Source organism: Leptodactylus fuscus, chromosome 3 (genome assembly GCF_031893055.1).
Source record: "Leptodactylus fuscus isolate aLepFus1 chromosome 3, aLepFus1.hap2, whole genome shotgun sequence".
NCBI classification, from domain to species: Eukaryota; Metazoa; Chordata; class Amphibia; order Anura; family Leptodactylidae; genus Leptodactylus; species Leptodactylus fuscus.
This window is the reverse complement of record NC_134267.1, coordinates 22,861,057-22,883,417: the sequence shown is the minus strand read 5'-3', so window position 1 is coordinate 22,883,417 and position 22,361 is coordinate 22,861,057. Positions and strand designations below refer to the sequence as shown.

At 46.9% G+C, this 22,361-nt stretch overlaps 2 protein-coding genes across 2 annotated transcripts in view; one reads left to right on the top strand and one right to left on the bottom strand.

Annotated features, from left to right (window-relative positions):
- The window catches only part of LOC142196879 (calpain-13-like), a 347,930-nt gene that overhangs the window by 49,996 nt on the left and 275,573 nt on the right, over window positions 1–22,361 (bottom strand). The gene's annotated exons all lie outside the window — the stretch shown is intronic.
- The window catches only part of LCLAT1 (lysocardiolipin acyltransferase 1), a 66,650-nt gene that overhangs the window by 38,372 nt on the left and 5,917 nt on the right, over window positions 1–22,361 (top strand). The gene's annotated exons all lie outside the window — the stretch shown is intronic.

The following is a 22,361-nucleotide window of genomic DNA, read 5'->3' as shown; positions in this document are numbered from 1 at the left end:
GTGGCAGCTGGCCCCGCTGACTGCCATCACTTATCATGTTGGCAATAGAAAGCTGTCTGCGAGCTCCAGGAACCAGACTGGCAATTACAGAAAACAATTGTGCGGCGCTCCTTGTAGGATTTGCTCATCCAAGTGACTATGTGCATCTCTTATTTCTCATTTTCCGCTGCGTTTGTTCCGGACAAGGGCAGAACAATGTGCCACAAGCGCTAAAACCAGCAAATATTATGACAGAGACCGAATTTTTTATAGGCCTCGTCCAAGTGTAACGACAAAGCAACATCACTGTGTTGTCATATGGTCAGGGCGTAGAGGTGAGAGGTCATTGAAGGCTCCGACTCCGCCTCTTATATCCATACATAAATGGCATGTAGGTATATAGCCGGGCAATGGCCAAGCTTAGCTGTGCTCTGTATCAAGGCTGATACTTTGTATTCTCGTTGTATCGTTATTTCCTCTGATACATTTGTATCCGGAATCTCCACCTGTAAATAAATAACTGGAAATGATCAACATGGTGATGGTGACTGATCGTAAAGACTGTGTAAGACTGTCACCAAAACTAGCATATCACCCTAGTCCTGCAGATGGATAGGTTAGTGTCACCAGAACCAGCATATCACCCCAGCCCTGCAGATAGATAGGTTACTGCCACCAGAACCAGCATATCACCCCAGCCCTGCAGATAGATAGGTTACTGTCTCCAGAACCAGCATATCACCCCAGCCCTGCAGATAGATAGGTTACTGCCACCAGAACCAGCATATCACCCCAGCCCTGCAGATAGATAGGTTACTGTCACCAGAACCAGCATATCACCCCAGCCCTGCAGATAGATAGGTTAGTGTCACCAGAACCAGCATATCACCCCAGCCCTGCAGATAGATAGGTTAGTGTCACCAGAACCAGCATATCACCCCAGCCCTGCAGATAGATAAGTTACTGCCACCAGAACCAGCATATCACCCCAGCCCTGCAGATAGATAGGTTACTGTCTCCAGAACCAGCATATCACCCCAGCCCTGCAGATAGATAGGTTAGTGTCACCAGACCCAGCATATCACCCCAGCCCTGCAGATAGATAGGTTAGTGTCACCAGACCCAACATATCACCCCAGCCCTGCAGATAGATAGGTTAGTGTCACCAGAACCAGCATATCACCCCAGCCCTGCAGATAGATAGGTTACTGTCACCAGACCCAACATATCACCCCAGCCCTGCAGATAGATAGGTTAGTGTCACCAGACCCAGCATATCACCCCAGCCCTGCAGATAGATAGGTTAGTGTCACCAGAACCAGCATATCACCCCAGCCCTGCAGATAGATAGGTTACTGTCACCAGACCCAACATATCACCCCAGCCCTGCAGATAGATAGGTTAGTGTCACCAGACCCAGCATATCACCCCAGCCCTGCAGATAGATAGGTTACTGTCACCAGAACCAGCATATCACCCCAGTCCTGTATATGGGTTAGGCTCACCTGATTCATACAGTGTTTTCCTCCTGTGAATTGCTGCCTCTATCGCAGAGTTATTGGTGTTTTTGTTGAGTAAGGAGGTTTTTCCAAAAAGCTAATTTGAATATTCAAAAAACCAGTAGGATCTCTGCAATGGAATCAGTGATTCACAGGAGGAAAACACTGTATGAGTCAGGTGATATTCTGGATCTGGTGACATTCTCCTCAAATGGGTTTTCTAAGCATTAACTGCTACAGATCTGTCCTTAGTATAGATTATTTCTATCAGAATGTTGAGACCCAGCACACAGGACTCCCACAGATCAGCTGTTTGTAGAGCCCACATCACACGGGTGAGCGCTCACGGCTTCTTCACTGAATACTAAATACAGTGCCATATCTTATGTAGTGGCAGTGCTCGATATAGCAGCTCAGCTCCATCAACTAGACTATGTGTCGAATGAACGTGACTGGCCTGTGAAGCAGAAGCAGCGTCCACCCGAGTGACACCTGAGCAGCCGATCCACTGGAGTTCTAGGCATCTGACCCCACTAATTTGGTATTGATAACCATTCATCACTGGCTCTCAGAAAACCCTAGCATACCAATTGTCATGAGGTGAGGGGAAAATAAAAAAAAATAAAAATAAAATACATGTATATATATATGTGTGTGTGTGTGTGTATATGTATATTACACACCTCAGCCATAACATTGATTAATAATGTATAGATCCCATTGTACTGTGACCCCACATGACCTCTGACCGTATCCTGTCTGGCACCATGTTTGTAGTAACCATCACTGATCAGGTCCATGGGTTCTACATCTGGACCCTGCACAATCAATTGAATGGGATCTGCGGTTTCCTCGTGCCACCATTAGAGTGTAAGGAACCAGAAGTTGTATACCATGTAAGGAGCCGGAAGCTGTACACAGTATAAGGAGCTGGAAGGTGTATACAGTATAAGGAGCTGGAAGGTGTATACAGTATAAGGAGCCGGAAGGTGTATACAGTATAAGGAGCCGGAAGCTGTGTACAGTATAAGGAGCCGGAAGCTGTGTACAGTGTAAGGAGCCAGAGGCTGTATACAGTGTAAGGAGTTAGAAGCTGTATACAGTGTAAGGAGTTAGAAGCTGTATACAGGGTAAGAAGCCAGAGGCTGTATACAGTGTAAGGAGTTAGAAGCTGTATACAGTGTAAGGAGTTAGAAGCTGTATACAGGGTAAGAAGCCAGAGGCTGTATATATTGTAAGGAGTTAGAAGGCGTATACAGTGTAAGGAGCTGGAAGCTGTGTACAGTGTAAGGAGCCAGAAGGTATATATAGTGTAAGTAGCCAGAAGCTGTGTACAGTGTAAGGAGCCACAAGTTGTATACAGTGTAAGGAGCCAGAAGTTGTATACAGTGTAAGGAGCTGGAAGCTGTATACAGTATAAGGAGCTGGAAGGTGTATACAGTATAATGAGCCAGAAGGTGCATACAGTGTAAGGAGCCAGAGACTGTATACAGTGTAAGGAGTTAGAAGCTGTATACAGGGTAAGAAGCCAGAGGCTGTATACAGTGTAAGGAGCCAGAAGTTGTATACAGTGTAAGGAGCTGGAAGGTGTACAGTATAAGGAGCCGGAAGCTGTGTACAGTGTAAGGAGCTGGAAGGTGTATACAGTGTAAGGAGCCGGAAGCTGTGTACAGTGTAAGGATTTAGAAGCTGTATACAGCGTAAGAAGCCAGAGGCTGTATACAGTGTAGGGAGCTGGAAGCTGCGTACAGTATAAGGAGCCGGAAGCTGTGTACAGTGTAAGGAGCTGGAAGGTGTATATAGTGTATAGAGCTGACCACTGTAGTGGTGACATTGGGATCTGCAGCTCTGATCCCATTCACTTTAATAGGATCAGAGCTACTTCCCTCCGTATATCTAGTATTCAACTTCCAGCAGATTGGTGCGGGATCCTGGACTTGGGCCCCTATAGATACTGACCTGCCGTCCTTTGGCTAGGTCCTCTATATCCATTATGCCTACATCTCAGACGTCTCTTGAATGTGCTTTGTTCCTTACATTTATTTGCCCATTTTTTCCTGCGTCCAACACCCCATCTTCCAGAACTGTTCACTCCCTGCCTGGTATATACCATGCTACAATCACCTGGTTTTAATGTTATGGCTATATGTCGGTCCTGCCGCGATCAGCCGTCCATAGGTAATGTAGCCTATAATCGAGCAATGCTTATGTAGCATCAAGTGGAAACTTGTCATGAAATCGTCTCGTCTTACGTTTCATCCTGTGAAACACAGTAAGGGTCCGGGGAACTAATTAGCCAACAACGCGGCGCAACATGGAAATAGATTAAAAATACATCGTGCAGCGGGAATGAATTGTTAATGGAAGCCGAGGACAGCAGCATTGTGCTGCGGCCGGCAGCGAGCGCCACCGAGGGCTCTATTGTGTTAGCGGAAGGCGGCACATAATGCTTGTCAGTCTGTGCGCTGTGTAAGGTTTCTCCATACAGAACCGCAGCGACGGTCGGGCGATGAAATACGAAGGTCACACCGGCCAGGTCCCTATTGTCGGATATTTCTATGTCTGGTGACGTCAATCCGCAGCCCGGTCAGCACTGCCGCTCTCTGCTTACTAATAGTCTTTGTGCTTCAGTTTCTCGCCGTTTTCAAGAGCTCTGCTTGCTGTGCATGAACGGTAACATTATACTTTACATCCAGAGGCTAGCGGGGATCAGACACATGGGACCGCCACTGATCGTCTGATCTCATGAGCACTGCTGCTTCATCCCTGTGGTGTTAACGTCACATGGTATAGCATCAGTACCCTGAAATTCAAGTAAATGAACTGCAATACCAGACACAGTCACTGTCATATGTGTGGCGCTGTTCTTGGTATTCAGTGAAGAAGCCACTGTGTTCACCCGCATGCTCTGGCCTCTTCAAAGGGCTCATTGGCAGGAGTCCCGGGTGTCGGATCCTACCAGTCACATACTGATCACCTATTCTATGGATAGGTCATCAATATACGTATGTTCCTGTACTGTAACCGTAAAGTCTTATAATGAATAGGACACCAAGTGATCGATTTCAGGTCTAAGGGCAGTTTTCCTTTAAGAACATGGAAAGAAGGTTACCATCACCTACTGAGTACACAATGTATTTAGCAGATATTCCTGTGGTGAGGGACAGTCTTAACTTTGCTAACAATCCTGCGGTAGTGGATTTACATCTCATTAAATACATTCAGGAGTAATTAACAATGGATTATATATGGGCAGTGCCATGGTCCAGAATTGTGCCCGGACCGGGGTAGTGACCTGGAGACCCTTGTAATGTAATCTCAGCACTTGTGTCATTGCTGACACGTCCTGAAAATGTAAAGGTCTTTACCCATAAATATGCACACAGTAGAAGCAGGACTCACAGGCTCTCTCTATGAGTAGGGGGAGAAGCAGGACTCACAGGCTCTCTATGAGTAGGGGGAGAAGCAGGACTCACAGGCTCTCTCTATGGGTAGGGGGAGAAGCAGGACTCACAGGCTCTCTATGAGTAGGGCGAGAAGCAGGACTCACAGGCTCTCTATGAGTAGGGGGAGAAGCAGGATGCACAGGCTCTCTATGAGTAGGGGGGAGAAGCAGGACTCACAGGCTCTCTCTATGAGTAGGGGGGAGAAGCAGGACTCACAGGCTCTCTCTATGAGTAGGGGGAGAAGCAGGACTCACAGGCTCTCTCTATGAGTAGAGGAGAAGCAGGACTCACAGGCTCTCTCTCTGAGTAGAGGAGAAGCAGGACTCACAGGCTCTCTCTATGAGTAGGGGGGAGAAGCAGGACTCACAGGCTCTCTCTCTGAGTAGGGGGAGAAGCAGGACTCGCAGTCTCTCTCTATGAGTAGGGGGGAGAAGCAGGACTCACAGGCTCTCTCTATGAGTAGGAGGGAGAAGCAGGACTCACAGGCTCTCTCTATGAGTAGGGGGAGAAGCAGGACTCACAGGCTCTCTCTATGAGTAGAGGAGAAGCAGGACTCACAGGCTCTCTCTCTGAGTAGAGGAGAAGCAGGACTCACAGGCTCTCTATGAGTAGGGGGGAGAAGCAGGACTCACAGGCTCTCTATGAGTAGGGGGAGAAGCAGGACTCACAGGCTCTCTCTATGAGTAGGGGGAGAAGCAGGACTCACAGGCTCTCTATGAGTAGGGGGAGAAGCAGGACTCACAGGCTCTCTCTATGAGTAGGGGGAGAAGCCGGACTCACAGGCTCTCTCTATGAGTAGGGGGAGAAGCAGGACTCACAGGCTCTCTCTATGAGTAGGGGGAGAAGCAGGACTCACAGGCTCTCTCTATGAGTAGGGGGAGAAGCAGGACTCACAGGCTCTCTCTCTGAGTAGGGGGAGAAGCAGGACTCGCAGTCTCTCTCTATGAGTAGGGGGGAGAAGCAGGACTCACAGGCTCTCTCTATGAGTAGGAGGGAGAAGCAGGACTCACAGGCTCTCTCTATGAGTAGGGGGAGAAGCAGGACTCACAGGCTCTCTCTATGAGTAGAGGAGAAGCAGGACTCACAGGCTCTCTCTCTCTGAGTAGAGGAGAAGCAGGACTCACAGGCTCTCTATGAGTAGGGGGGGAGAAGCAGGACTCACAGGCTCTCTATGAGTAGGGGGAGAAGCAGGACTCACAGGCTCTCTCTATGAGTAGGGGGAGAAGCAGGACTCACAGGCTCTCTATGAGTAGTGGGAGAAGCAGGACTCACAGGCTCTCTCTATGAGTAGGGGGAGAAGCCGGACTCACAGGCTCTCTCTATGAGTAGGGGGAGAAGCAGGACTCACAGGCTCTCTATGAGTAGGGGGAGAAGCAGGACTCACAGGCTCTCTCTATGAGTAGGGGGGAGAAGCAGGACTCACAGGCTCTCTATGAGTAGGGGGGAGAAGCAGGACTCACAGGCTCTCTATGAGTAGGGGGAGAAGCAGGACTCGCAGGCTCTCTCTATGAGTAGGGGGGGAGAAGCAGGACTCACAGGCTCTCTATATGAGTAGGGGGAGAAGCAGGACTCACAGGCTCTCTCTATGAGTAGGGGGAGAAGCCGGACTCACAGGCTCTCTCTATGAGTAGGGGGAGAAGCCGGACTCACAGGCTCTCTCTATGAGTAGGGGGGAGAAGCAGGACTCACAGGCTCTCTCTATGAGTAGGGGGGAGAAGCAGGACTCACAGGCTCTCTATGAGTAGGGGGAGAAGCAGGACTCACAGGCTCTCTCTATGAGTAGGGGGAGAAGCAGGACTCACAGGCTCTGTCTATGAGTAGGGGGGAGAAGCAGGACTCACAGGCTCTCTATGAGTAGGGGGAGAAGCAGGACTCACAGGCTCTCTCTATGAGTAGGGGGAGAAGCAGGACTCACAGGCTCTCTCTATGAGTAGGAGGAGAAGCAGGACTCACAGGCTCTCTATGAGTAGAGGAGAAGCAGGACTCACAGGCTCTCTCTATGAGTAGGAGGAGAAGCAGGACTCACAGGCTCTCTATGAGTAGGGGGAGAAGCAGGACTCACAGGCTCTCTCTATGAGTAGGGGGAGAAGCCGGACTCACAGGCTCTCTCTATGAGTAGGGGGAGAAGCAGGACTCACAGGCTCTCTATGAGTAGGGGGAGAAGCAGGACTCACAGGCTCTCTCTATGAGTAGGGGGGAGAAGCAGGACTCACAGGCTCTCTCTATGAGTAGGGGGGAGAAGCAGGACTCACAGGCTCTCTATGAGTAGGGGGAGAAGCAGGACTCACAGGCTCTCTCTATGAGTAGGGGGAGAAGCAGGACTCACAGGCTCTCTCTATGAGTAGGGGGAGAAGCAGGACTCACAGGCTCTCTCTATGAGTAGGAGGAGAAGCAGGACTCACAGGCTCTCTATGAGTAGGAGGAGAAGCAGGACTCACAGGCTCTCTCTATGAGTAGGGGGGAGAAGCAGGACTCACAGGCTCTCTCTATAAGTGATACACCCATCATAGGAGGAGGTATTCTCTGCTCTGGGGAAGGGGGGGGGGTATTGAGTTACCATAGGATGGCCATATACCTTAATAGCGGGTACGATTGGGTAAGTGCTATCCCAAGTGAGTTTAGCTTAAAGGGTGACTCCACATCACCAACACTCCAGCGAGCCTGCAGGGGGAGCAGCAGACACCAATTGATGAGCTTATTAGGAGAAGTTTGGTGACCACCTTACACATCTCCCGTTCTGCAGTCACTGTGAAGCCTTAAAGGGGCAATCCAGACCACCCTAATCTTCGGACATATCACAGACCTACATTTGTAGCGTGTTCCCCTCATTGGCGTGGTGGCATGGTCCCACCTCTGATGGGCGCTGGGGGGTAACTTGGAACATTTGGTGGCCTTTTCTTGGTAATATTTAATAATAGCTTAGCAGAGAAGTCTTTAGGCCTGTAAGCGGCTTAGTAACCACTCATTAAATCCACACTCTGCTCGGGGCTGCCAGGAATAGTTCGGCTTCACGTGATCCATGAAGGCTGCTTATTGCGTTGCATTATTTTATTTTATTGATTTTTTTTTTTTTTTTGCTTATGTTGCAAAATTTTAGCAAATGTTGAGGTTGAGCGCTGGAGAGGGATGAATAGTCGCTGACTACTCCCAGGAGGACTTCCATCCTGACCACGTTGCAGCGCAGCTCTGGAGCACATACTTTCCCATACAGGTCAGCCAGCAGTTACACAGCGGAGAGACTGTGAGGAGCCCCAAATTCTTTATGCCCAGGGCCCCCATTATTCGCTCTAATATCTAGGAAGATGTCAGGAAGTGACAAGCCCAAGTATAAGATGGCACCATAGTCGGGAACGTAGTCAAAGATTGTCAGCAAGATACGGTAGTTGTGAGAAAGTGACAGGCCTGAGGAGCCAGGAGTCCGACAACAAGGAGCGGAGTCAGGAACAAGGCCGAGGTCAAATCAGCTACAGGAAAATAGGAACTGATGCTACAAATATGTAACACCACAGATAACACAGTGATAACTCTCTGTGTACAGGTAATGTAGTAGATGTCACCGGCAGTCCTATGTAACCCCACAGATAACACAGTGATAACTCTCTATATACAGGTAATGTAGTAGATGTCACCTGCAGTCCTATGTAACAGCACAGATAACACAGTGATAACTCTCTGAGTACAGGTAATGTAGTAGATGTCACCGGCAGTCCTATGTAACACCACAGATAACACAGTGATAACTCTCTATATACAGGTAATGTAGTAGATGTCACCTGCAGTCCTATGTAACAGCACAGATAACACAGTGATAACTCTCTGAGTACAGGTAATGTAGTAGATGTCACCGGCAGTCCTATGTAACACCACAGATAACACAGTGATAACTCTCTATATACAGGTAATGTAGTAGATGTCACCTGCAGTCCTATGTAACACCACAGATAACACAGTGATAACTCTCTATATACAGGTAATGTAGTAGATGTCACCTGCAGTCCTATCTAACACCACAGATAACACAGTGATAACTCTCTGAGTACAGGTAATGTAGTAGATGTCACCTGCAGTCCTATGTAACAGCACAGATAACACAGTGATAACTCTCTATATACAGGTAATGTAGTAGATGTCACCTGCAGTCCTATGTAACAGCACAGATAACACAGTGATAACTCTCTGAGTACAGGTAATGTAGTAGATGTCACCTGCAGTCCTATGTAACAGCACAGATAACACAGTGATAACTCTCTGAGTACAGGTAATGTAGTAGATGTCACCGGCAGTCCTATGTAACACCACAGATAACACAGTGATACCTCTCTGAGTACAGATAATGTAGTAGATGTCACCTGCAGTCCTATGTAACACCGCAGATAACACAGTGATACCTCTCTGAGTACAGGTAATGTAGTAGATGTCACCTGCAGTCCTATGTAACACCACAGATAACACAGTGATACCTCTCTGAGTACAGGTAATGTAGTAGATGTCACCGGCAGTCCTATGTAACACCACAGATAACACAGTGATACCTCTCTGAGTACAGGTAATGTAGTAGATGTCACCTGCAGTCCTATGTAACACCACAGATCACACAGTGATAACTCTCTGAGTACATGTAATGTAGTAGATGTCACCGGCAGTCCTATGTAACACCACAGATCACACAGTGATAACTCTCTGAGTACATGTAATGTAGTAGATGTCACCTGCAGTCCTATGTAACAGCACAGATAACACAGTGATAACTCTCTGAGTACAGGTAATGTAGTAGATGTCACCGGCAGTCCTGTGTAACACCACAGATAACACAGTGATAACTCTCATTGATCTTCCTGCAGTCCTATGTAACACTACAGATAACACAGTGATAACTCTCTATATACAGATAATGTAGTAGATGTCACCGGCAGTCCTATGTAACACCACAGATAACACAGTGGTAACTCTCATTGATCTTCCTGCAGTCCTATGTAACACCACACTCATTATTTATTCTTCTACCTTAGCCTGATTCTGGCTGTGTGACTATGGCGCGGTGTCGGGCACTTTGGCGTATAATTTCCCGTCTGACTCTCCACTCTAGCAGTAGCGGGCGATATAATTCCTCCATTACCGGAGGCGCGGTGTGAAGTGGCTCTCAACAATGTTTTATTATATCAGCTAGAATGCGGAGAACGGCGACTTTCATTCTCCGATCCGATGTTTCTCATGTTGATGCTGCATTACATCCTATTGAATATAAGTAATTACTCCCCCGTACCCCCACCCGCCCCCCGGCTCCCCCTCGGCCTGGCCACTAATTCATCCGCAGCCACAATGTATGTCAGATTAGACACATTACTGTAATGGCTGCTGTATAGCTCATGAATTTTCATCATGGCCGAGCTCTGCTGCCAGCGGAGGGAACGCAATTACTGAGCAGCGGGTGCGGGGCTCGAGTACCCCTTATGTAGAGAGGTGACCCAATGTCTAATCCAGTGACTAGTCAGCAGCTGTGTACAGCGAGTAGAGGGGGGGGGGGGGGCGTCTTTGCTAGCTAGTATAATTTATACCACTACATATGTACAGTGCCATGGCGGACGGGTATGTAGAGTGACTTTGTGAACATCGCTTTAATGATTCTGAGTCATGTCTCCAGCTATGTTTCATGCTCTAGTCGTATCCAGAGCTGCGCAGATTCAGTCCCATTCAAATGAGCTGCAATACCAAGCACAGCCACTATATAATGGGTGGCGCTGTTCTGTAAGTAGTGAAGAGGCCGCAATAATCAGCATCATACAGTATGCAGTTATCTCCTGAGCTCCCCCTACTGGTAGCTGCCGGTAACCACAATTTTATCATGTATCTGAATCCGGTGCAGGGGATTTGGAGCTCTGTGTCAGTAAAAGCAAGTTCTAACCAGTGTACGGATATATTAAGAAATGAATTTGCATTATGACTTGAGGGGCATTCCTTGTCGTAATACCAATGTGATGGGGCAACAAAAAGGGCCCTGGTATTGGTAGGGGGAGGTGCAGGAGGCTCTAGGATACAGGTCTATGGCCACTTCTGACTACCGCTTTGGGCCCCCTCTCCTTCAGCTCAGGCTCCGGCTGATCTCCACTAATGAAGACTGGCAGCCGTGTTCCCCATGGAGGCGCCTAATGAAGAGCATAACGAGCAGCTAATCAGCCCCAGCACACTCGGCGGCCGGCTGTCAGTCATGTGCCTGGCACCCAGTACAATAGACAACTGTCAGCCAGGCCGACCCTCTCACCTGGAAAATACCCATGATGATACCGGAGAGGAAGAGCTGGGGTCAGAGGTGGACGTGCCGCAGCCAAGCATTGTTCCCATCCACCCATGTGGAAGAGAAGAGTCTACCAGGAGCCAAGGACACTTCTCTATTCATAACACCTCAAGACTTCTGGAAGATTCTTGGATTTAACCCCTACAAATTCAATCATTCTCTACCCAGTAGACACTTAGACATGGATTATACGGAGACGTTTAGTAGCACAGGGACCGCTGCAGTCCTCAGGAGTATATTGAGGTGGGGTCGGCCTAGAGAATTGTCCTATATATCTATATGTCTGCAGGACTTCATAAAGACATACACTAGGTTTACGTCGCCCATGCATTACTTCCTTCTGCCTAGGGCTATGTTCACATGAAGAAAAAATGCTGAATCAGCAGAAAAAAAAAAATCCAAGTCTTACCCCAGATTTGCAGTTTGACATGCGAATCAGCAAACTTATTAGCCCATACAATCGGGCAAAAAACAAAACCTAAAATGGCCTTTGTTGTATATACTGCAGCGTATATTCCCATTAGAGATGGCGGACTTTAGGGTAAGCAATACACTCTGAAATCCGCATGAAATTCCATTAGAAAGTGTACAAGACAGATGGCAGTATCGGTCATGCACTATGGTGATCATGAATTATTGTGCTAGGTGGCACTGGGCCTCCATCAGGCCGAATCCGTCCTGGGTGACGGGGATGGCAGTGGTGAACTGAGTGTTTATCATGGCAGAACAGCCCCGGCACTGACAAGTACTGAATATGTCTGCAGACCTGGCCGCTGAATACATGTGGTTACATTGTATCTGGACAGCCAAAGAGGAAAGACATCAGCAATGATCTTAGACGAGTTATTGTTGCTGCTCATCAGTCTTTGTAAGATTATTAAGCCATTTCCAAACAATTTGAAGTCCGTCTACAGTGGAAAATGTTCAGGGCATGTAAGAGGACAAAGAATGGGTCAGGGACAGGGTCTGATTTTTGTAGCAGATTATACTGCGATGACACTCCAGTGCTTTCCGTCCCCCATTGATGTCAATGAAGGGGGGGCGGTTCCGATTCGTTCCATTCTGATCTCACGGAGCAGGATAGGAGCCGCTATATCATTACATCGGACGCCCCCTCAGACATAAACTCTGTTGTGTGAATGGAGTCTTACCAAGTAAAAAAATGTTTTGAATCACTGACAGCCAAGGAGGAAAGACATTGGCATCTTAGTCATTATCTTTTCCCCTTCTGTGAATGGTTTTAAGGACATAGCAAAACAATTTAAAGATCATTTACAGTGAGACTATTCACAAGGGGTTAAAAACAGGGATCGCATCATATTGAAGTCCCCTAAAACCGTTCCCTTAACCTGTGGCTCTGCAGGTATAGCAAAACTGCAACTCCCAGCATGCCTTGTAAAGCCACATTTACTGGTCTAAAGGATCTGAATGCAAACCCCCCTGTGAGGTCCCAACACTTCTGGGTCCCCTGGAGCTGCTGTATCCCTGGTGCTGATGGATGCCTGCACCTCGTAGTAACCCTGCACGTGGAGTCCTATTATAAGAAGGGATTTAAAGGCACGAAATGAAGGTTTTAATGAAGCCGGCGAGCGGCTGACGTCAGGCCTGCTCATTGATTCCAGGTGGCCTAATGAAATGAGAATGAGGTTTATACCCTCAGCGGCGACTTTAAGCCCGGCTTGTTTTCTGCCTGTGATTGAATGTTAATGAGAAGACTTGTCCGGGCTGGCAGCGGGATTGTTATATCAGGACACAAGACACGGAGCCTGGGATATAGGAACCGATGTACATCCATCTTCTCACTGCTAATGGGAAGCCATGGCCTGATAGCTCCTGCTATATATAGTGCCGGGGTCTGGGAAATATCGATAAAGTATCATTATTGGTAGTGGCGGCAGCGAGTGATCTCCAGGATACACGAGGAGTCTTCTATACATGGCACTGTGCATACTAATATAATACTATACAGAGACCAGAATATAACAAGGTGCACAGTGGAGCTCATCTAGTAAATGACTATTTTATTAATGTTTCCTTATAGGAGGGACATACATAAGCCCCCAATATCAGGAGCCGCCCTTGTTCCCCATTATTTGTTGCAGCCTATGGTTACATTGACTAAAGGGCAAACACTGGTCCCCAGTAACAGTTTGTCAGTCCTATAATATTGTCAGCCGTAATAGTGTATCATGAGGCCTCCCTATAACAGTATATCAGCCATCAGTCCTCCCTATAACAGTATATCAGCCATTAGTCCTCCCTATAACAGTATATCAGCCATCAGTCCTCCCTATAACACTATAGCGGCCATCAGTCCTCCCTATAACAGTATAGCGGCCATCAGTCCTCCCTATAACACTATAGCGGCCATCAGTCCTCCCTATAACAGTATATCGGCCATCAGTCCTCCCTATAACAGTATATCGGCCATCAGTCCTCCCTATAACACTATAGTGGCCATCAGTCCTCCCTATAACAGTATATCGGCCATCAGTCCTCCCTATAACAGTATATCGGCCATCAGTCCTCCCTATAACAGTATATCGGCCATCAGTCCTCCCTATAACAGTATATCGGCCATCAGTCCTCCCTATAACAGTATATCGGCCATCAGTCCTCCCTATAACAGTATATCGGCCATCAGTCCTCCCTATAACAGTATATCGGCCATCAGTCCTCCCTATAACAGTATATCGGCCATCAGTCCTCCCTATAACAGTATATCGGCCATCAGTCCTCCCTATAAGAGTACATTGGCCATCAGTCCTCCCTATAACAGTATAGCGGCCATCAGTCCTCCCTATAACAGTATATCGGCCATCAGTCCTCCCTATAACACTATATCGGCCATCAGTCCTCCCTATAACACTATATCGGCCATCAGTCCTCCCTATAACAGTATATCGGCCATCAGTCCTCCCTATATCAGTATATCGGCCATCAGTCCTCCCTATAACAGTATATAGGCCATCAGTCCTCCCTATAACACTATATCGGCCATCAGTCCTCCCTATAACAGTATATCGGCCATCAGTCCTCCCTATAACAGTATAGCGGCCATCAGTCCTCCCTATAACAGTATATCGGCCATCAGTCCTCCCTATAACAGTATAGCGGCCATCAGTCCTCCCTATAACAGTATATGGGCCATCAGTCCTCCCTATAACAGTATATCGGCCATCAGTCCTCCCTATAACAGTATAGTGGCCATCAGTCCTCCCTATAACAGTATAGCGGCCATCAGTCCTCCCTATAACACTATAGTGGCCATCAGTCCTCCCTATAACAGTATAGCGGCCATCAGTCCTCCCTATATCAGTATATCGGCCATCAGTCCTCCCTATAACAGTATATGGGCCATCAGTCCTCCCTATAACACTATATCGGCCATCAGTCCTCCCTATAACAGTATAGCGGCCATCAGTCCTCCCTATAACAGTATATCGGCCATCAGTCCTCCCTATAACAGTATATGGGCCATCAGTCCTCCCTATAACAGTATATCAGCCATCAGTCCTCCCTATAACAGTATAGTGGCCATCAGTCCTCCCTATAACAGTATATCGGCCATCAGTCCTCCCTATAACACTATAGTGGCCATCAGTCCTCCCTATAACAGTATAGCGGCCATCAGTCCACCCTATAACAGTATATCGGCCATCAGTCCTCCCTATAACAGTATATCGGCCATCAGTCCTCCCTATAACAGTATATCGGCCATCAGTCCTCCCTATAACAGTATATCGGCCATCAGTCCTCCCTATAACAGTATATCGGCCATCAGTCCTCCCTATAACAGTATATCGGCCATCAGTCCTCCCTATAACAGTATATCGGCCATCAGTCCTCCCTATAACAGTATATCGGCCATCAGTCCTCCCTATAACACTATAGCGGCCATCAGTCCTCCCTATAACAGTATAGCGGCCATCAGTCCTCCCTATAACACTATAGTGGCCATCAGTCCTCCCTATAACAGTATAGCGGCCATCAGTCCTCCCTATAACAGTATATCGGCCATCAGTCCTCCCTATAACAGTATATCGGCCATCAGTCCTTCCTATAACAGTATATCGGCCATCAGTCCTCCCTATAACACTATAGCGGCCATCAGTCCTCCCTATAACACTATAGCGGCCATCAGTCCTCCCTATAACAGTATATCGGCCATCAGTCCTCCCTATAACAGTATATCGGCCATCAGTCCTCCCTATAACAGTATATCGGCCATCAGTCCTCCCTATAACAGTATAGCGGCCATCAGTCCTCCCTATAACAGTATAGCGGCCATCAGTCCTCCCTATAACACTATAGTGGCCATCAGTCCTCCCTATAACAGTATAGCGGCCATCAGTCCTCCCTATAACAGTATATCGGCCATCAGTCCTCCCTATAACAGTATAGCGGCCATCAGTCCTCCCTATAACAGTATAGCGGCCATCAGTCCTCCCTATATCAGTATAGCGGCCATCAGTCCTCCCTATAACACTATAGTGGCCATCAGTCCTCCCTATAACACTATAGTGGCCATCAGTCCTCCCTATAACACTATAGTGGCCATCAGTCCTCCCTATAACAGTATATCAGCCATCAGTCCTCCCTATAACAGTATAGCGGCCATCAGTCCTCCCTATAACAGTATATCGGCCATCAGTCCTCCCTATAACACTATAGTGGCCATCAGTCCTCCCTATAACAGTATAGCGGCCATCAGTCCTCCCTATAACAGTATATCGGCCATCAGTCCTCCCTATAACAGTATAGCGGCCATCAGTCCTCCCTATAACAGTATATCGGCCATCAGTCCTCCCTATAACACTATAGTGGCCATCAGTCCTCCCTATATCAGTATATCGGCCATCAGTCCTCCCTATAACAGTATATCGGCCATCAGTCCTCCCTATAACAGTATATCTACCTCTTTCATCACTGCCATGATTTGCACAACAAGGAATGACCAGGAGCAGCGAGTAACTAAGGCCTTGTTCCCTCTGGGGTTTAGTATCAGCCATGGCTGGAGCTCCCCTCTAAATCCAGCGTGCGGGGTCTGTGAGGAGACGACTACTTCTTTCTGGATGTCCTTACTCTCCAATTCTGCTAAACTTCTATTTCTGCTGCAAATCAAATCCGCTTTCTGTCACATTCCAGTAGTTTTTCACGCACGGCGCTGAGTTGATATTGATTTTTTGGAGCGAATATTTAACATGTGCGCTGCGTCCCCGGATACGGAGGCCGTGATGAGAATTATCATTTTATTTGTCAATCAATAATGGGCGCGTTGGTGCTGATAGGACGTCAAGCTATCGCCATCCTCAAATATTGTATCACAGGAGAATGTACATGGTAATGGGACAGAGTGTAAATGAACACGAATACCGCGCCCGTCCTCCTCCCCCCACAAGTATACCTGCCATTTTCTACGCTTTTTGGCCCTACAAATTCGCACCTTTTGTCCGCACCAGCTCGGTAGAGATTTTTTGTCCCTCTGAAAAGCCTTTCCATTTGGGTTTTGTAGAACGGCAAGGGTAAATTACCGTAGAAAATATTTCTACCACAAGATGGCGAAACAGGGCTTTGTGCTAAAGACGTGTCTCCATAATTGCACTCCATGTGGTCAGGGGTGGTATTGCAGATAAAATTGATCAAGGCCATGAATATTTCTTCGGAGCACCAGCAGTCCCAGAGGTATGACCTCCATGGATCAGACACTTGCCCCCTATATACTGTATATCCAGTGGTGTCCAAATCCGTGACGTCTGGAATACAGACTGAAATAGTTAAGTTGTAATTCTTCATCATAGACTGCGGATCTGTGTATAGCTTTGTAGACATCTTATACATGTCTTAAAGGGTTTCTATCATTGAAATCACATTTTTTTGTCAATCACACATAGGAATAGCCTTAAGAAAGGCTATTCTTCTCCTACCTTTGTCTTCTCCGCACTGTGTAAGCGGCCATTTTCTTGTGGCCTGTGTGCATGCACAGTCGGCTCTGCCCGAGGCCTAGAAGTTTGAGCCGGCTCCGGAAGAGGACGTGCAGAGAGGCCGTTCCTGAAGAAGATGGAGGTGGCGCTGGAGAGTTCTCTCGCAGCATTGGCAACGCCCCTAGTGCTGTTTGAGCACTGGGGTCCGCCCCCAGTGCTGTGAGAGAACTCATTTGCGTACAGAAGAAAACCAGGATTTTTACGGAATGGCGGCGCGGAGAAGACATCTAAAAGTAGGAGAAGAATAGCCTTTCTTAAGGCTATTCCTACGTGTGATCGACAAAAAATGTGATTTTAATGGGAGAATCCCTAAATTCACGCAGACGCCTTAAGTACACCATGTACACATGACCTTATATGCCCCTTATTAAATGTGTGTGTATATATATATATATATATATATATATATATATATATATATATACACGTCTTGTACTCCAAGCTTCATACACTTCTTTATACATCTTAAATTTCCATATACGTCTTGTACTCCTAGCTATATACACCTCTTATACATGTCTCAAGTTCATCTTGTAGGTTCTTATATATCATATACACGTCTTACATTCTTCTTACAGCAGTAGACACGTCTTGTATTGACTCTCTAGCCTTGTGCTAAGCGTATCCATCTTATATCCATCTTATATACATATCTTTCTAGTTTTATAGACGTCTTCTGTCTCCTAGTCGCTGCAGTCTTACTGTACATGTTTTATGTCCATCTTGTAACCTTCTATATCTCTAATATCCATCTTCTCCGTGTCTTATGGCCTCCTCCACATCTTTGACACGTCTTCTCTTTGTCTTCTGACCCTTCTTGCCTCCCGCCATCCATCTACGACACCTCCACTTATCCGCAGACGTAGGCCTCACGCACAGCCCGTATATTTTTGGCGCAGTCTATCCATCATCTTCTCACTGTCCTCTTTTTTTTGTTGTTTTTAATAAGAATTAGTTGAGATTTCGCGGAGCTCGTCCATATTCATGAGTCAGGTGATCCAGCGCGGGGGCTTACGGGGGGCTCAGCGACAGATCGACACTTTTATGAAGGTTTACGTGTCTGGGATTGAGCGCCTGATGCCAATCCGCTGCCTCAGCACATCGCACCGTAACGCCGGGCTCATCTCCGCGCTGCCACAAGGCGGCCATTAATCAAGGTGTTCATTTCGGCGCTGACGTCAGTCATCCAATGTCAGAGGCAAGCGGAGGGGTCTGCAGTTCTCCCCACAGAGACTGGGGGGGAGGGGAGCGTATAATGGAATTTTATAAGCGGGGAGCGGAGCGTTCATCCTGCGCCTGCCGCAGCTCCAGAGACCTCTTGGCCTCAACACGTTAAAGAAAATTGCAGGAGAATCTTCAAAGCGATAGCTCAGCGAATCCGCAGAGAAAATTTTGGCTTTTTTGTTAAATTGTTCGACCATTGAAGTAAATGGAATCTATAAGTGGCGAGTGCGGCGGGCGGCGACTTCTATAAATAGCCGGCAATCCACAGAGACAATGGCAAGAGCAGATTGTGCCAGTGAAGACGTAACGCCATTCTATCGCATTGTAAGGAGCGCGCCGCCGTATCGTCTCAGGGTTAATATTATCCGCGCAGTGCGATAACCGGGAACACTGAGAAATAAAGAATAGCGTGGTATCTAAGCCTGCGGTGTGTCATACTGACTGCTGAGCTGTGTATCTAAGCCTGCCATGTTATAGGTAAGATTACGTGTCCATCTCCATCATTCAGGTCCGCCAAGGGATCCGAACGACGGAGAGCCGGAACGACAAAATGGCGGTATATCTGGTTTTATACGGAAACTAGCAGGGATTTTATAGTCTTCGGTTTCTACATTGGAGTCTCCGTGAGCTCAGCCTCAGCTTATCATTAGGGTTGTGGAGTCGGAGCCAATTTTGGACGGAGTTGGGTCAAAAATGACCAACTCCGATTTCAAGATAAATATAATATATATAATTGTATAGAGGATCTTTACGGATTCTGTCTGACCAAGGCGGTCAGCCATTTTTGAAGGCGTTGTAGTCATAGTCAGGCTGCGGAAAAATGGAGGAGTTGTTGGTTTGGCCTCCGGACTCCATAGCCCTCCTTGTCGTGTGCAGTACTATCTGCTGAGTGGTGTATCTAAGCCTATTATCTATAATACTGCGTGCTAGGGAATCGTATCCAAGCACTTTATATGTGATACTGCCTGCTAAGGTGATGTATCTAATCCTACCATGTGTAATACTGTCTGCTGTATCTAAACTTATAGGTAATGCTGTATCACTGATAAAGAGCATTAAGATGGTGTATCTAAGCATATGCTGTGTAAATGCCCAATAAGAGTGTATCCAATCCTATCGCGTGTGATACTGTCTACTCTGTTGCGGTCATATTGTATCTAACCTCCTGATTTGTCACACTGCCTAGGTGTCGGTCTCGCACCTGAGCTATGCCCTGTATGGTCAGGGCGTTACATATGATATATGGCAGTGCCCATGCTTGCCGCCCAGGTGACTCTGCTCATTATGGCGCTCCGCGAATTGTGCATCATCCATCCTGCGGTCAGAGCGCCGGAGCCGTCTCCATCCTGCAGATCCTGGAATCCTCTCTGCCGAGCGTGTCCATTCAGGCAGAACGCCTGGTAGGAGTCATATTCCTGCCAGGACAGCAGCGGGCACAGCTGGCACATGCCACACAAAAATAATGGATATATTACATGAAAGCTGTTCTCGGCTCAGCAGGGTCATTTACTTTGCTGCTGGTTAACACACCGCGCAGGGCTACAAGAACGATTAAAGGGCACCTCCGCCTGAAATTCTACCTCACCAGCAAATCTCCCCAGAGGTCTCATTCTCATGTCATCTCTTTCTGCTCTATTACATCGCCCCCTAGAGTTTGATAACCTCACCTGCACTATAGTCCCCAGGGGTACATTGCTATCCGTAGGGTACCCTAAGCTGGATCCTAAATCGGGCTTCCATATTAAAGTCCTGCTTGTCTCTGGTGCATCGAGAGGAAGATGGGGAAAAAATTAAGGGGCTTTTCCTAATAGAAAACTCCCTCCCCCCCCCCCCCCTTCCCCATAAAGTCCCACTGAACCACTTAAAGGGGCTCTCCAGGATTTAGATATTGAGGAAAGGTTATCCGTATCAGATCAGTGGGGATTCGGCGCCCGGTACCCTCACCATCCAGATTGGCAGCATGAATCTGAGCGCTGGGAGTAGCACAGAGTACAGAGCGTGAAGCAGGCTCCGTACACCGTGTAGTGGCCATTCCTGGTTACTGCAGCTCAATTTCTGTCTACTTGAGTGAGAGCTGAGCTGCAGTAACCAGGAATGGCCACTACACGGTGTACAGAGCCATCAGTCCACCACCAATCTTTAATTGATACTCTTGCCAGTAAAGAACCCTCTGTACACTGTAATACACAACGGCTCCCTCTGCTGGTGGAGGAAAAAGGATCAATCTACAATCTCTAGAAAGGGTTCTTTACTGTACGAGCTTTACAAATCTGCTGTAAATGGGAGCTTAGACGTCTTGCGTTAGAGGAGGAAGGTCCAGTCCACATCTCTAGGAAGGGTTCTTTATTGTAACAGCTTAAAATCTGTATTTAAAGGGAACCCTAAAATGACCATTATGGTGCACGCTGGATGTTTGGCAGGTCACCAGTAAAGCGTGACTGACACTGGTAATGTACGATTGGATATTGTGGACACGTATCGCACATCTCAAGTAATAATGGGAGACCTACGCGCCCTTCATCCTCCATTATACGTCCTCCTAACAATCTCGCAGCCGCTAATTATGGAGATTTCCGTTCCCTTCAGGCTGTTTATGTAAATGATGCTAAATTGGTGAGACTGCGAGTCTGTGGATGTGTATCTGCTCGTGTGCTGAATACTGCTATTCCAGGTGGGACCAAGACAATAACCTGTGAAGGGTTAATCTTGGGGCGCCCAGTGGTACAACCGGAGGTACACGGTAATACATACATGCCTAGTACACGCTTATTGCAGATGGGACTTCCTCTGTGTGCAAGTGACCTCCTATGACTTAGTATTAGGCTCCACCCTTATGTCCACATGACCTCCTGTGACTATTCGTATTAAGTATCGCCCCATGACTACTAACATACTGCTCTACCATGGCGGCAGGAACCATGAGTCTAGGTAAAGAGGAGTGATAGCGGTGGAATATCCTTGTATTATATTGCAGTATATTATATAGTAGGATTATATAGCGGTATATTCTATAGTAGTATTTTATATAGCGGTATATTCTATAGTAGTATTATATAGCGGTATATTCTATAGTAGGATTATATAGCGGTATATTCTATAGTAGGATTATATAGCGGTATATTCTATAGTAGTATTATATAGCGGTATATTCTATAGCAGGATTATATAGCGGTATATTCTATAGCAGGATTATATAGCGGTATATTCTATAGTAGGATTATATAGCGGTATATTCTATAGTAGGATTATATAGCGGTATATTCTATAGTAGGATTATATAGCGGTATATTCTATAGTAGGATTATATAGCGGTATATTCTATAGCAGGATTATATAGCGGTATATTCTATAGTAGGATTATATAGCGGTATATTCTATTGTAGGATTATAGTTTTGGTATTTTTTCCTTGCTCTGTCCATTCTCTTTATCCTTACATTGCAGACATTATTCTAGCAGTCATTACGGTATATGAATATAATGGTGCCATATAAGCAAGAGAAATAAACACGATATATACTATATGTCTCCGCCTTGTGATGGACAGAGCATACTGCGTTGCAGGTAGAAGGTTCTCACCTCTGGTTCCGCTGACCTTATATGTTTTTTCTATAGCCACATAAAAATCTGCAGCATGTGAGATGGGTGGTGAATTGTATGATATAATGTAGATATACTGTAACATCTGTGTTCTATATCTGTGATATGTGAAAACTTAACCCTCATAGGCCCTATTCAGACATGGCAGATTTTCTGCAGCTTTTCAGTACAAAAAATACAGTACGTGTGGACATGTAGCAGAATTTGCAAATGTAAATTGACAGAAAAATCTGCCTCATCTGAATTCATCCTACTCCTTTCCATATACAGTATACACTACTGTGTATATAGCAAAGCTGTAGTGTAAAGCATGGGGAATACCTAAGAAGCAGCACGTGC